Genomic DNA, 14,512 nt, shown 5'->3' on the forward strand with positions numbered 1-14,512 from the left:
TTAAGCAAGAAAGAGACAGTAGACTGAAAGTCAAGCTGTGCAGGAAATTAGGGTGATAAAGGGAGCCAGAGTGGCAAAAAGCTGATGTCCATTTTTAAGCGATTCCCTCAGATGGTCTTTGAAAGGGGAAGGAGCCACCTGACATAGGAAGTATCCACCTTCGCCTTTGAGAGCAGTCCTACTTGGAGGAAGAATAGGTAGCTTTTCAGAATGGAAGGATTTCAAGACTCTATTCTAAATGACAATAGCCAACATTTGTTGAGTGCTTATTTTGTGCTAGGAATTGCATTAACTGTGCTTATGCATATTACCTAGTGTAATACAACAAACCATTACACAGATGATAAAACTGAGGCTTTAAACGTTATGTTCCTTGCTGAAGGTCCAGAGCAAGTCAGTGGAGGAGCCAGGAAATAGATGTAAGTCAATTGAGACGCTGTACTGCCTTACTGAATAGGAACAATACCTACTTCCAGAATTCCTGTGACAGTTCAAGAGGGCCTGACACCTTCTAAGTGCTCAATAAATGTTCCCCCAAAATCTCCTCCACTGGCCTATGTTAAACCCTAAAGGAGTCTGCCAATGAAATTTGTTCCCTTAGGAGCAGACTTTATGTCTCTAAAAGCACTCCGAAAAACAAACAAAATACAAGCAGTATATATTATTAGCATACAATGTTTCTGAAAACTCCTATCAGATTTGAAAAAGGAAAGGTGGAACAAAAGACATGTGCTCTTGGAGCTTTTCCATTTCCAGAAGACTAAAATATTAGGAAATATACATACCTCTTGCAGACCTGGTCTTTGATGGTATCTTTTCTACATTTGACACGGTCTCTTTAAGTTTCCAGCTTAAATCCCAATGTGTGGCTAAACCTAACAAGTATTGCACTGAATGCCTTCAAGCTTTATAACATCAACTGTAGCTCTTTATTGTTTCCATTCATTTTTATAACATTTTAAATTGAAGAAGTAAAAGTTAGACAAATGTTCATATGTCATCCAAATACTGAAAAGATAGTAATACTCCCAAATATAAATTGGCAGTGCATCAGCTTAAAATGTTTGCTAATCATCTTAATTCTACAGAAAAAATGCAGTTCATGTATATTGATGTTTAATATATAGTGAACATGGGAAAGTCGTGTATTTATTAAGCCATGCTACCAATTGCTACCTCTGGGATTTACATTTTTGAGGTTACAAAAGCAAATGACTATAGATTCTAAGCAAAAATGCAAATAATAAGGCAGATCAGATAAAAGGCTTTAGGGATGGGTGGAGACTGGCAAACTTGAGCAGCACCTACCTCTCTGAGGTGGACAGCTGATGACTGCCATTAGGAAAGGTAGGTACAAAGATGCATACCATTTTCTGGATTTTATGTGAAATTTCTTAATTGTTAAAACTTAGTAACTAATAAACTAAAATAATTAAAACCTGTGCCTGCCAAAGAAAATACTTCTGAGGCTAGATCCAAACTGTAGACCAGGAACCTACATCCTCTAGTTGAAAGGCACCAAGGATAAATTTTGATTGGCTGAAAAGGAAGAAAAAGTAGGCAGAGGGGATGGTGCCAAGGACCTTTTCCCCTTACCCCATGTAAGAGCATCTCTAAAAAGGGGCAAAGAAGTCAGAAGAAATAAAAGGTGAAAAGACAAAAGAAATGTTTTGTTTCTTCAATGCATATTGCTAGCAACAGCTAGGGATGTTGAAAGAAACATGTAGATGGAAAAGGCTAGAGATGTCTGTGAGCATGTTCAATATTGTGAAGAACAAGTTGGAGGAGTGCGAGGAAGCACTTCAATTTCACCTGACGGTGAGCTGATGACAACCACAGCAGTCGATGTTTCTGGGCAGCACTGTGTCTTGCTCCGTACTGGGTGCTTTATTGGGATAATCACACATTCAATCCTGATAACAAAATCAAGTAAATACTAGTCTCCCTACTTTGCTGATAAGGAAACTGAGGGTTAGAGACATGAAGTATCTTGCCCAAGATCATAAAACTGTCAAATGGCAGACAAGGCATTGAACCCAGGACTGTCTGACTTCAGTGTCTGAGTTCTTACCCAGTGTCCACTATTGTCTTTCTCTTGCTGGGCTTGAAATGGGGCCAGAAGATAAAAGAATGCAGTCCTTCTGAAATGTTGCAGGTGCTCAACCCTCCAGGAGCTTAAAAGTCTAGAGCGAGCAAAGGAAGCACATGTTCTCTTTTCCTGATGAAGGTGAGAGCAATGTACCAACACGCCAGCATTCCAGGGGCCCTCCCTCCAGTGCCACTTCTGTGTTGTGTGATCCTGGCCAGTTCACTGGAGAGCCTCTGAAGCTCTCTGGGATGGTTCCTCATCTGTGCAAGGAGAACAATACTGCTTTAGTTGCCAAAGAAAGGGGGCTCCAAGAGGATTTCTCAAAGTCCATCCCAGTCTATTTTCAAAAAAGGCAAACGCCAGTATTGCTAAGTTCCTTCAGCATCCTTCTGTTACTCTTTAATGCCCCCAAAGATTTCACTGCAGTGTGCTCCCTACAGATCCCAACTGATTCAAGAGACCATAACCCAGTCAGCAGTCATCTCTGAGTCTGAATTTTAGCTTTGCTTCCTTTTAACCAGAGGAATGGTAGAAAGTTTTACAGAGCGTAATAAAGGCGAGTGAAAAAGGCACACATGCAAAATTGGTTTTTAAAAGTTTTGCTAACATACCAAATCACATCAAAATATCCACTTAGCCACCCTTTCTTGAAGTAAGGAAATGAGATTCTCTGAGAAAAACCATTCTTAAATCAGCCAAAATTAAAGACCTCAATGGTAACCCAGTATAATGACATACCGGAATATCCAAAAGTAGAAGCTTAAATAAATGTATGTTGGTGGTGATTAAGATAAGTAATGCTAAAGTTCAACTAATATTAAGATATGTGTCATATTTAATATTCAACAGCACCAGTAGTTTTTGAGAGCTTAATATATTCAGTGTTGAAATTTAAAAACTGGCTTTATCCCAGTGTTTTCAACAAATGTATTGGGAGAAGAAAAAAGAAGAGAGGAGAAGGGAAGCCTATATATTAAAAGAAACATTGAGCCCTAGCCAGTTTGGCTCAGTGGATAGAGCGTTGGCCTGCGGACTGAAGGGTCCCAGGTTCGATTCCGGTCAAGGGCATGTACCTTGGTTGCGGGCACATCCCCAGTAGGGGGTGTGCAGGAGGCAGCTGATCGATATTTCTCTCTCATCAATGTTTCTAACTTTCTATCTCTCTCCCTTCCTCCCTGTAAAAAATCAATAAAATATATTTTTTAAAAAAGAAAGAAACATTGAGAAACAGAGTGCAATGCATACCAAAGTCAATTAATTATAATTTTTAAAAATTATGAGGCAAGGAAATTTAAATGTGTCTGGATATTTAATGATATTAAGGAATTACTTTAATTTTTAGTTGGGATAATGACATTGTGCTTATGTTTTTTAAAGAAATTTTAATCCTTTAGAGATACATGCTAAAATGTTTATGTATTCAATAATATAACATTCAAGTTTGCTTCAAAATCATCCTGGGACAGAGGAGAAATGTGTGGGAGTGGTTTAGTCATCACAAGGTTGGGTATGGGTTGAGAATTGGTAAAGTGAGGTGATGGTAGCAGAGGGTTCTTTACACTATTCTATCTCTTTTGTATATATTTGAAATTTTTCATAATAAAAAGGAATAAAAAACTTTTTGTCAGTTAGAAGAGACATTTGAGAGTCAGGGAATTTTTATAAAAAGGATGCCTATACATTTTATGTAACCTATGGCTGATTTCGCATAAATTAAAAATGAGCTTTTTTTTTTTAAGTGACTTAGGCAGAGATTCTCCCTTTGGGCAGCCAACCTCCCATAGATCTGAGCTACAGATCTTCCCAGTGGCCTGTCTGTGTATCTCCACTTGAAGAATGATCCGAAGGCAGAGAAACTCATGTCAAAAACGGAATTTATTATTTTCTAACCAAACCTACTCCCTCATTCCTTATCTTAGTATAGCAAACTCTATCCACTCAGAAGCCCAATCTATATGCCTAAGAGTTATTGTCAATTTCGCCCTCTCCCTTATCTTCACATCCACTTAGTTGTCATGTCTAGTCAATTCTAGATCAGAACGGTACATCAACAATGGGATGGCCTAGACTCTGAGAGTTACAGAACTGAAGGAGGAAACAAAGGCTCGGTTACTCACCTGGCCATGTCTAAACAGCCCAAACCGGTGTAGTCAGCTGCAAGGACACGGAACTACAGGGAAGATCAGTAGTGATGATGAGCCTGCCACTTTGAGTGAAGGTACCCCTAACCCAGCCGTGGGCAAACTACGGCCCACGGGCCGGATCCGGCCCGTTTGAAATGAATAAAACTAAAAAAAAAAAAGACCGTATCCTTTTATGTAATGATGTTTACTTTGAATTTATATTAGTTCACACAAACACTCCATCCATGCTTTTGTTCCGGCCCTGCGGTCCAGTTTAAGAACCCATTGTGGCCCTCGAGTCAAAAAGTTTGCCCACCCCTGCTAACCTCTCTGAGGGCCCTGATACTGTAAGGGCATAACCCCACTCCCCACTTACCAGAGAGCTCATGATGAAAATATGTATCACTCAGAGAGTGATGAAAGTGTGACTCACTTAGAGAGAAAGAAAAAAACAAAAACCTATCCCATAATAGGACTAAACATCAACCTGCACACTAAAAAATAGAAGAATGAAAAATGCTGAGCTACTCTAATCAGCAAAAGGAGACATTAACAAAATATAAAAATAGCTAGGAAAGTAACAGTCAGAACTTAGTTGCTATCTACAAACAGCATCTGAATCTATGTGGCATTGCTACCCATGATTCACCCCCACAAGTTAAACTTAGAGCCAAATGAGCAAAATAAAAAAATGCCATTTAACAGGAAAGATGCTTGCAACACATTTAATTTTGCATAAGCAATGCAAATTTCCCAAGGATTTGACCTATAGCATAAAACCAGCCCATATATTGTTCTAATCAATTAGGCTTTCCTGCATCAGCACTTTTTCATTACAAACAGCTAAAGCCATCATGTTCTCTAATCAGAAGAAAAAATTCATACAGACTGGGTTATTTCCAATTGTTTTTAATTATAGTTCTAGGAGGGGGGACAGATAATAACCTCTAAAATAGATTTGGAGATCTCTGAAAGTAGAAAGGATGAGTTGTCATTAAATTGCACCCATTTGAAGGGGAGGAATGGCTAGATGCTACTTAGTGTTGGTCTTGGGGCTTGTCAACATTTTGAGATTTTAAAATGTGGATTTCCATATATGAAAGATTCATTTAGAATTATCCACGTCCAAAAAATAAAGCCTTCAACACCATTCTGATGCTTACATAGATTTACAAAAATTACAAAAGTATATATTTTATAGCTAGAATAAGCTTAGAGATCACCTGTTCCATTCTTTTCAACCCCCCTATAGAAATGCTGCAACCTTTATGGTAGGATCTTTATTAATACTATTAATCAAGTATTTATTGAGCAGTTACTATGTGCCAGGTAATATGCAAAGCTCTTTCTATACTTTCTCATTCCGTCCTCACCAAACTCTATGAGACTGTCATAATCACTAACACTATTTCATAGATGGAAAGATTGTGGCTCCCTATAAATGAATATTCCATTGACTCCTTCTATAAATTCTATAGATATGAGAGTATAACAGCAATGAATACCCGAAAACAAAATCTTCAGAAAATTGTTTTAGTCCTAAACCTCAATGAAACAACAATTTCAAATTTTCACCTCTTAAAGCCTCAGAAAATATATTCATAAGGAACAAAAGGTCATATCCAAGTATTTTCCTATGAAATTTTGATTCTATGACCCTGGGGCTTATTCAGTATCTCCTTCAGCATTTAGATCACGTCATTGTTCATTAAACTCTCTAGAATGCAAAGATACAAATTAGACTAATGTCTTAAGGGTTTTCTATGTACCAGATATTATGCTAGATATTTTATTTAATTTTCACAATGTAACTGAGGAGGTTATCTTTCATATTCTGCAGGTATAAACCCACAGCAAAGACAAAAGAGGTTGTGACTGGGAGCAAATCCAAGTTTTCTAATCCCAAGAGGAGGGTTTAAAACTAGGACTCAAGTTAATTGGCTTGCAAGTGTGGGGGAAGGGGGAATATTTTCAACAAAAAATATATTGCAACAAAGAGTCAAAGGGTGGATAGTTTACGAAAGGTTTTTAACAGTTATTTATTCAATTCCTGGATCTAGATGGCAAGACAGAATGTTGTCATGGTCCCCAAGTTTTTTTTTTAAATTTCAACATAGATCACATGAGAGTGAATTCTAAAAGTTGACTGCCCAGTGCTCTTGCTTTCAGCAACATGGCATCATCTTCTCCTCATATTTCTATTCAGGTTGGCATTAGGAGATATTTTTAAAAGGTGCCTCAAATTTAAGCAAAGAAAAGGGGGAAGTGAAAAATCACACCAACAGGAACACTCACGAGTCCATTGATTGCTTTTTAATCTGTGACTATGCCCAATACTATTATCATGAATTTATAATTCAACCATGAAGTCAATAATGCTAAATGACCTACACTGTTGACATTTCGCAACAACTAAATTTAGCATTCTGCTATTCTAACAGAAGTAGCAGCAACCACTCAGAAATGTATAGTATGAATGTATTCACTAGTGTCTTCTCGTTCTGAATCTCCAGAATTGATCTCCCAGTTTCAAAAAGTATCCGTGAACCCCAAATACAAGGTGAACCATACAATGTAGATCAATAGATTTTTCAAGTGCAATAATTGTTTCTCTCTGGGAGATTCCCATTAGTCCCAGAAGGAAAAATACTTTGATTGACCTCGAGGAACACAGCAGATGTGGGTAGGCTGTGTGTGCTGCTGACCTTATCAGAAGAAAGCCAGGCCTTGAAAATCACAGGGGAACACCCTGGGCATGTGCATGTTGGTATGGGAAAGAAGGCAGCTGGTCAAATGTGTACTTTCTTTAAAAACCAAACAAACGAAAAAAATGCAGACCGTGAGAGGGGAAAGGGGGAAAAGCAGTGTGTGAATTAACAACACTTCTTTACGTTTAAAAACATTCTCAAGAAATAGTCATATGAAGGACAAAGAGGAGGTATGTTGTCAGCATCTGGGAATTTTCAACCCACTAATATAAAGATTTCCTAGATAAAATGTTGGTGGTCTAGGTGCTTAAGCTCCTGGGGACAGAAAAGTTAACTCTGTTACCTTTGAATTCTACATTTCCTGCTCTGTTTAGGGGCTCAGTAACCAAATAAGATGGTGGGAAGAAGGTGGAGAATTAGCAAGATTGATTTCTCATAGATAACTATAACCCAAAGAAACAGGTTAAAATTAAGAGGGGATTGGGAGAGGGAGAGAAAGAAGAAGGAAGGGAGGGAGGGAGGGAGGGAGGGAGGGAGGAAGAACGGAGAATCTAGGACACACTCTGGGAAGTCTTGACTTCAGAATGAGAAGAGGTTTTAGTTCCATTAATATCATAACCCAACACCAATGAGGCCAGACATCACTGGGCAGAGGCAATTCCTCGTCCCCTGCCATGAACTGCAAAAAGAAACTGAGTACATTTTGCTAGTATAGAAGATCATAAGCTATTGCTCCCTGACATCTCTGAGAAAGCAGCATGGACAAAGCATAGTGACAAGAGTTCATGAAACAAAATTTTACAATCTCAGGTTAAAATTATTCCAATTGTGCATCAAAACCAATGCACTACTGAACAAATAGAACAGATGCAGGGACATGAAAATAAGCCCTGGTTCACATGCCAGGAGAGGACTTAAAGGAAGCCCGGAGATGCCTTCTAAGGACCCACAGCAGATGTGAATTTGGGAAATTCAAAATATCAACGTCTCTCTGATAAATTCCTCAGAACTTGTTTAGAGGCCTCCATTCATTCAACTGGTACTTAAGGCAGGCCTACAGTGTGTCAAGCAATATATTAGATGCTTAGAGACACAGCAACAAAATAAGACCAGGATCCTTGCTCACAGCTGAGCAGAAGAAAACACAGTGGCATTTACTCACCACAATGCAGTGTAATGGGCACACTATGGTTAAAGGAAAGGATCAGGGTGATGGAAATGAAGAGGGGGCAGATGGAAGAGCAAAGGCCAGAAGATGGAACGGGTGATCCTGTAACACTAAGGGAGCTGCAAGGAGTTAAAGCCTGTTAAACTTTTATTTTGGAACATCTCTGAGTAAATCATGCATATTTCCCTAGCAAGCACAGGTCACACCACTCCCTAATCTCTTACATTGGGTCAGATTAACACATTTATGTTATCTGACTAGCCTCTGTGCAAATGATTCCTGAGTTAGGTCATGACCAAGAGACATGCTACCTACCTCTACAGGTCAATTGCAAACGTGTGAGGGTGTTTTTCTTTGTCACAATACTGCAGGTGCTACTGGAAGTTGTGACCCAGGACTAAGGATGCTCCATGTCCTGCAAAGCTTGGGGAAGTTGCTCACAAGGAAGACTTGCCTGTCCCAAAGTGCCCATAGCACCTCTTTAGAAACTCTCAGCTAGATCGTGTCATGCTACACCATTTGCACTGTAATCTTAATATTTACTGTCTGATTTATAATGCTGGCTCAACATGAATTATTAACCATTCTATATAGCTAATAACAGGAGAACACATACACAAAGAAAATAATTCCACAGAGCTTTATGTGTAATTGATGCTGAGAAAGAGAGAACGCATTTTACTACATTTGCAACGAGGGCAATGTTTTCTTCCCTGAAAGAGTAGCAGTACCTGGTTTCATAATGAAGAGAGTCTTTGTAAACAAGATGTTCTCTTCCCACTACGATTTCATACCAGCAGCAGCATGGACAAAGCATAGTGACAAGAGTTCATGAAACAAAATTTTACAATCTCAGGTTAAAATTATTCCAATTGTGCATCAAAACCAATGCACTACTGAACAAATAGAACAGATGCAGGGACATGAAAATAAGCCCTGGTTCACATGCCAGGAGAGGACTTAAAGGAAGCCCGGAGATGCCTTCTAAGGACCCACAGCAGATGTGAATTTGGGAAATTCAAAATATCAACGTCTCTCTGATAAATTCCTCAGAACTTGTTTAGAGGCCTCCATTCATTCAACTGGTACTTAAGGCAGGCCTACAGTGTGTCAAGCAATATATTAGATGCTTAGAGACACAGCAACAAAATAAGACCAGGATCCTTGCTCACAGCTGAGCAGAAGAAAACACAGTGGCATTTACTCACCACAATGCAGTGTAATGGGCACACTATGGTTAAAGGAAAGGATCAGGGTGATGGAAATGAAGAGGGGGCAGATGGAAGAGCAAAGGCCAGAAGATGGAACGGGTGATCCTGTAACACTAAGGGAGCTGCAAGGAGTTAAAGCCTGTTAAACTTTTATTTTGGAACATCTCTGAGTAAATCATGCATATTTCCCTAGCAAGCACAGGTCACACCACTCCCTAATCTCTTACATTGGGTCAGATTAACACATTTATGTTATCTGACTAGCCTCTGTGCAAATGATTCCTGAGTTAGGTCATGACCAAGAGACATGCTACCTACCTCTACAGGTCAATTGCAAACGTGTGAGGGTGTTTTTCTTTGTCACAATACTGCAGGTGCTACTGGAAGTTGTGACCCAGGACTAAGGATGCTCCATGTCCTGCAAAGCTTGGGGAAGTTGCTCACAAGGAAGACTTGCCTGTCCCAAAGTGCCCATAGCACCTCTTTAGAAACTCTCAGCTAGATCGTGTCATGCTACACCATTTGCACTGTAATCTTAATATTTACTGTCTGATTTATAATGCTGGCTCAACATGAATTATTAACCATTCTATATTGCTAATAACAGGAGAACACATACACAAAGAAAATAATTCCACAGAGCTTTATGTGTAATTGATGCTGAGAAAGAGAGAACGCATTTTACTACATTTGCAACGAGGGCAATGTTTTCTTCCCTGAAAGAGTAGCAGTACCTGGTTTCATAATGAAGAGAGTCTTTGTAAACAAGATGTTCTCTTCCCACTACGATTTCATACCAGCACCTCATTAGAGAAACCAGAGGTAGAGCTATCCAAAACCGCCTTTAAGGGGGTAAGCTTTTACGTGTGAAACGTCTGGCATCGCCCTCCTTTTGATGGTAGTAAATGCTGTATTGCGGACGAGGGGCTACTTCTCGCACACGGAACCAGAATGATGTAATGGAAGTGTTTCTGGTTGACCACGCAGGGCAGAGACCACAATAGGGATGGCTCAGAGCCCCTCACAATGACACTCACTATTTCTCTGATCTCTCTCCTGATGTGAAACCCAAGAAAAGAAAGTAAAATTGTAATGCTCTTGGAAGCTTCCAAGAATGTGTAGAAAAGGACAAATTGGATGATGGGCAGAGTGGCGAGAAATGAAGTCAGGGTGATGAGCGAGGCCAAATCAAGTGGGGGTTTATAACAATATAGAATGCCTCTGTGTTTTGTAAGTAACTGAAAAGTTTGCCCATCCACATGGACTTTGGCAGGCTATTGTCCCCACGAAGGCAATCCAGTACAGCCTTGGTTGACATGCATGAAGATGGACAATAATCCTGTGGTCAAACCATTATTTCAGGTTTTCAGCAGTCAAATAATTGGGAAAATGAGACAGAGATGAGTCTTCACATATCTGTAATTATTAAAGAGCTGCAAAGGGGCATTCTTAAGTTGCAAGGGTGGAGGGTTCCTATTAAAAGCATCCCCTCACCCCCTTACTGCCAATCTTTTCGGAAACTGAGCCCACTCTTGATGTCCCCACTCTATTATTCCCATTCTTATCAGTCTGGCTTCTGTTGCTGGAGGGATTCTCATACCACATTCAGTAGGGAATCACCCCCCAGCCAACAACTTCTTCCATGCTCACTGTCCCTGCTGCCTGTTCTCATTATTTATGCAGTATTTATTGAGATACCACTAGATGCAATCATTATTCTAGACCCAGATGAAAACAGCAGTGAACAAGAGAAGCATGGAACATATGGTCTAGTGGGGTGGAGGTGAGATAGATAGTAACTAAACAAAACAAAAAATGAAGAGTTTATCAACTGGCAAACAATGCTACAGAAAACATCAAATAGGGCACTAGGCTAGACAGTGACAAAGGAGGGGCTATGAAAGACAAAGGAGCTTTTGAGTACTGGGCCAGACCACCAGTGTTCATACCCTGGCTGTGCCACTCACTAGTTGTGGGACCTGAGGGGAGTTATCACTTTCTTGTGCCCCAATTTCATTGCCTATAAAATGGAATTAATAATAATACATGCCTCTCAGAGTGGTTTTGAGGGTTAAATGAGTTAATAAGTACTTTCTATAAGTGCATAGAATAGTGCCTGGCATTAAGAGTTTAACTGCTGGTCCACCACTTCTATTACTATTCTCATTAATACTTACACTAGAGGCCTGATGCATGAAATTCATGCAAGGGGCTTGGCCCTCACAGCCCCTCACAGCCCCAGCCGGCCCTCGCAGCACTGGCTTCGTCCGGAAGGTCGTTCAGCTGTCTGGTCTAATTAGCATATTATACTTTTATTATTATAGATTGGGTGGTGAAGAGAGACCTGTCTAAGGAGGGGGCATTTGAGCTGAAATCTAAATGGAAAGCAGCAAAGGAAAGATATTGGGGCGGGGCGGGGGACACGGGGGTGCGATTATTCCAGGCTAAAGGAAAGCCAAGATGGGAAAGAGCTTGAGAGGTTCCCAGGAATAGAAGAAAGAGCAGTGTGACAGGGTCCTGGATGATGGGCAGAGTGGCGAGAAATGAAGTCAGGGTGATGAGCGAGGCCAAATCAAGTGGGGGTTTATAACAATATAGAATGCCTCTGTGTTTTGTAAGTAACTGAAAAGTTTGCCCATCCACATGGACTTTGGCAGGCTATTGTCCCCACGAAGGCAATCCAAGTAATAACATAATCACCAGCATTTGTGTACAGTTTTGCTTCTTACTGGCGATCATAAAACATGAGATAGGTGGTCAAGGGACTTTGATGTAGTCCTTACTGGTTAACTGACAGAAGACAAATGAGTTAATTTCTCTACATTTATTTCTCAATCTGCAAAATAAAATGGATTGAATTAGAGGTCCTTTCCAATCTGTGATTTTATATTCCCATTCTTGCATTTCTACTGTATAATGAAAACAGATCTAGGTCAGTAGACTACAACATACTTTACATAAAGCTATATATCCTTTTTCTACTTTCCCTATTAATGGGTCTGTTAATTAGAAAATAGTAATCTTCTGGAGCTTTATGTAAAAGTAAAAACCACCACCAAAATCTGCCTTCTCTAAGACTCTGATTTTGTAAGAAAATCTTACCTTCTGGTAAATACAAGATCTGACTGGAAGATTTTTCACTCCTTCCTATGTGCAATTAACAGCAAACACCTCGTCATAAACATTTTTGAAAGGTCAGAGATGGCAACAATTTGCTAGAGATAAATAATCAAATAAAACACTGCCCTGGTAATTCCTGGGCTTCAAAAAACTGCATAAATCTGATCAATAATGAGACATACAAAAGGGATTGTGGGATAAAGGGCGGGTCCAATTTGAGGTATTAAAAACTTGCCTAAGTCATTTTTCCCCAAATACATCTTGTGCTGCAGCAGATACTGAAGCTGTTAATGGTAAATTCATACTTACAATGTTAGAAAAATAAGATTCTGATTATGAAACAAAAGATTGTTTTAGGTTGAAGAAGCAAATAATAGTAAGAATAAGGACTTTTGCAAAAACCAAGGTAAGAACATTTTACCTCTGTAATAAATCAACTATTGAGCTCAAATTCTAAATGTTATTTTCAATTGTATTTGCTGACTTTTACCCTTATTATAGCACAAACCACAAGAGTTCGAAGCACGCTAATTTATTCCTAAAATGTATATGTATATATTTTAATTGTGCCTAAGTAATAGCATCTTTTATTTATATGTATCTATTGCTGTTGTCTTAAGAGTAAATTTAACTTTTTATACATTGAAGAGATAAGTTTCCTTTAAAAATTTTTCATAGTAAATTTTAATTTTTTAAATCAAAGCTTTCATTTCCAGTTCTTAGGGAAGATTTTTATATTCCTAGCAAAAGTATTTTATCACTTAAAATGCATTACACATTGATTATCTATTGCCTGCTCATATTAAGAAGCCTCTATTGTCACTTAATGTTTACTAAACAATCAATAAAATCTAACTGAAACCAGAATAAACTCAAACAAATAAGTGGGCTGAAATTCAAAGAAAATTGAGACCATATCCACTTTAGAAGGGCAGCCTTTGTGAGAACTCATTTCTGGCTAAAAGAGCTAATTTATCTTTTTTAATGCCATCAAATTTAATAATGGATGACATGTCTTATAGCTTCAGTGATGCAGCAACTTGTCGATAACACAGAGAATTTAGAAACCAATTCATCAATTCATGATTTTTTCATAGGACCGTGGATGGTTAATTTTAAGTCATTAGACTCTCCGATAATAAAACCCTAGAAAGAGAGGGTTAGTTAATAAAGAATTGGGTAGCTGTCCCCTATCTCTTCGATGAAAACTCAGAGCTCCTCTTCTGCCTCAATAACAGGTGGCACTTTTCACTTTGAACACTTTTGGGGCAGGTTGGGGATAAGTTGTGTGGAGTGGGAAAAAGTTAAGTAGGAAAAAAAGAGAGAAGGGTCTGTATACAAGTATATATAATTATATGTGTGAGTTATTTATCCTTATAATAAATTTACATTTTTATTTATTGTATACATTTTACATGTTTATTTACATATAAATATATATTTTGTGATATGTATGTACACTTAACAAATACCCCTTTTACAGACACCCACAAGGTGTCCAATATGTTCTGGGCAAAACAAAAAGAATACAACTCTCCCTGACTTCTTTATTCAGAGCGGGGGTAGGATGGTTCAGAGATTTCCCCATGTCTCAGTTTTGCACTTATTGATTGGTAAAGAAAATCAGAGGCTCCAGGACATTAAGAGACCTTTCCAAGGTCACACAGTCTGCTAGAGACAGAGTCAGCCATCCTCCGGACTCCCACACCCAGCTATCAGTCCACTCCACCAAGCTTCTCTCATCTCCTCTGGCCAAGAACCTATCTTCTGACACTCACAATGGAGAAATTAATGAGCCTGCAAGTTAAAGATTCATTTTAAACAAATTGGTTCATTATTATTTAATTGAGGAGGCTTCAGAGCAATAAAAACCTTGCTTACCAAAACTAGATAAGCACCTCATGAAACATTGAGCTGAAGAAATGCAAAAACTGTCACAAGTCAATATGTGCTGCCTTTCTGTTTGATAAATGCCACCCAATAGCCTCAGAAGTATCAGAAACTAATGGCATCCCGGCACTCTGTAGGCATACATTAATGGGATCAGGAGCATAAAATATAAACAATAATGTATATATTGATTATTCCGGACA

General features: G+C 38.9%; 1 long non-coding RNA gene across 1 annotated transcript in view; it reads right to left on the reverse strand.

Annotated features, from left to right (window-relative positions):
- The window catches only part of LOC106724476, a 55,696-nt gene extending 43,559 nt beyond the window's left edge, over nucleotides 1-12,137 (reverse strand). The window contains exon 1 of the long non-coding RNA XR_001360280.1: nucleotides 12,083-12,137. This is a non-coding gene — a long non-coding RNA (uncharacterized LOC106724476). The remainder of the gene's footprint in view (nucleotides 1-12,082) is intronic.
- Between the last annotated feature and the right edge of the window lie 2,375 nt (nucleotides 12,138-14,512).

The sequence above is a fragment of the Myotis brandtii genome, unplaced genomic scaffold (assembly GCF_000412655.1).
Source record: "Myotis brandtii unplaced genomic scaffold, ASM41265v1 scaffold84, whole genome shotgun sequence".
Taxonomy (NCBI): Eukaryota; Metazoa; Chordata; class Mammalia; order Chiroptera; family Vespertilionidae; genus Myotis; species Myotis brandtii.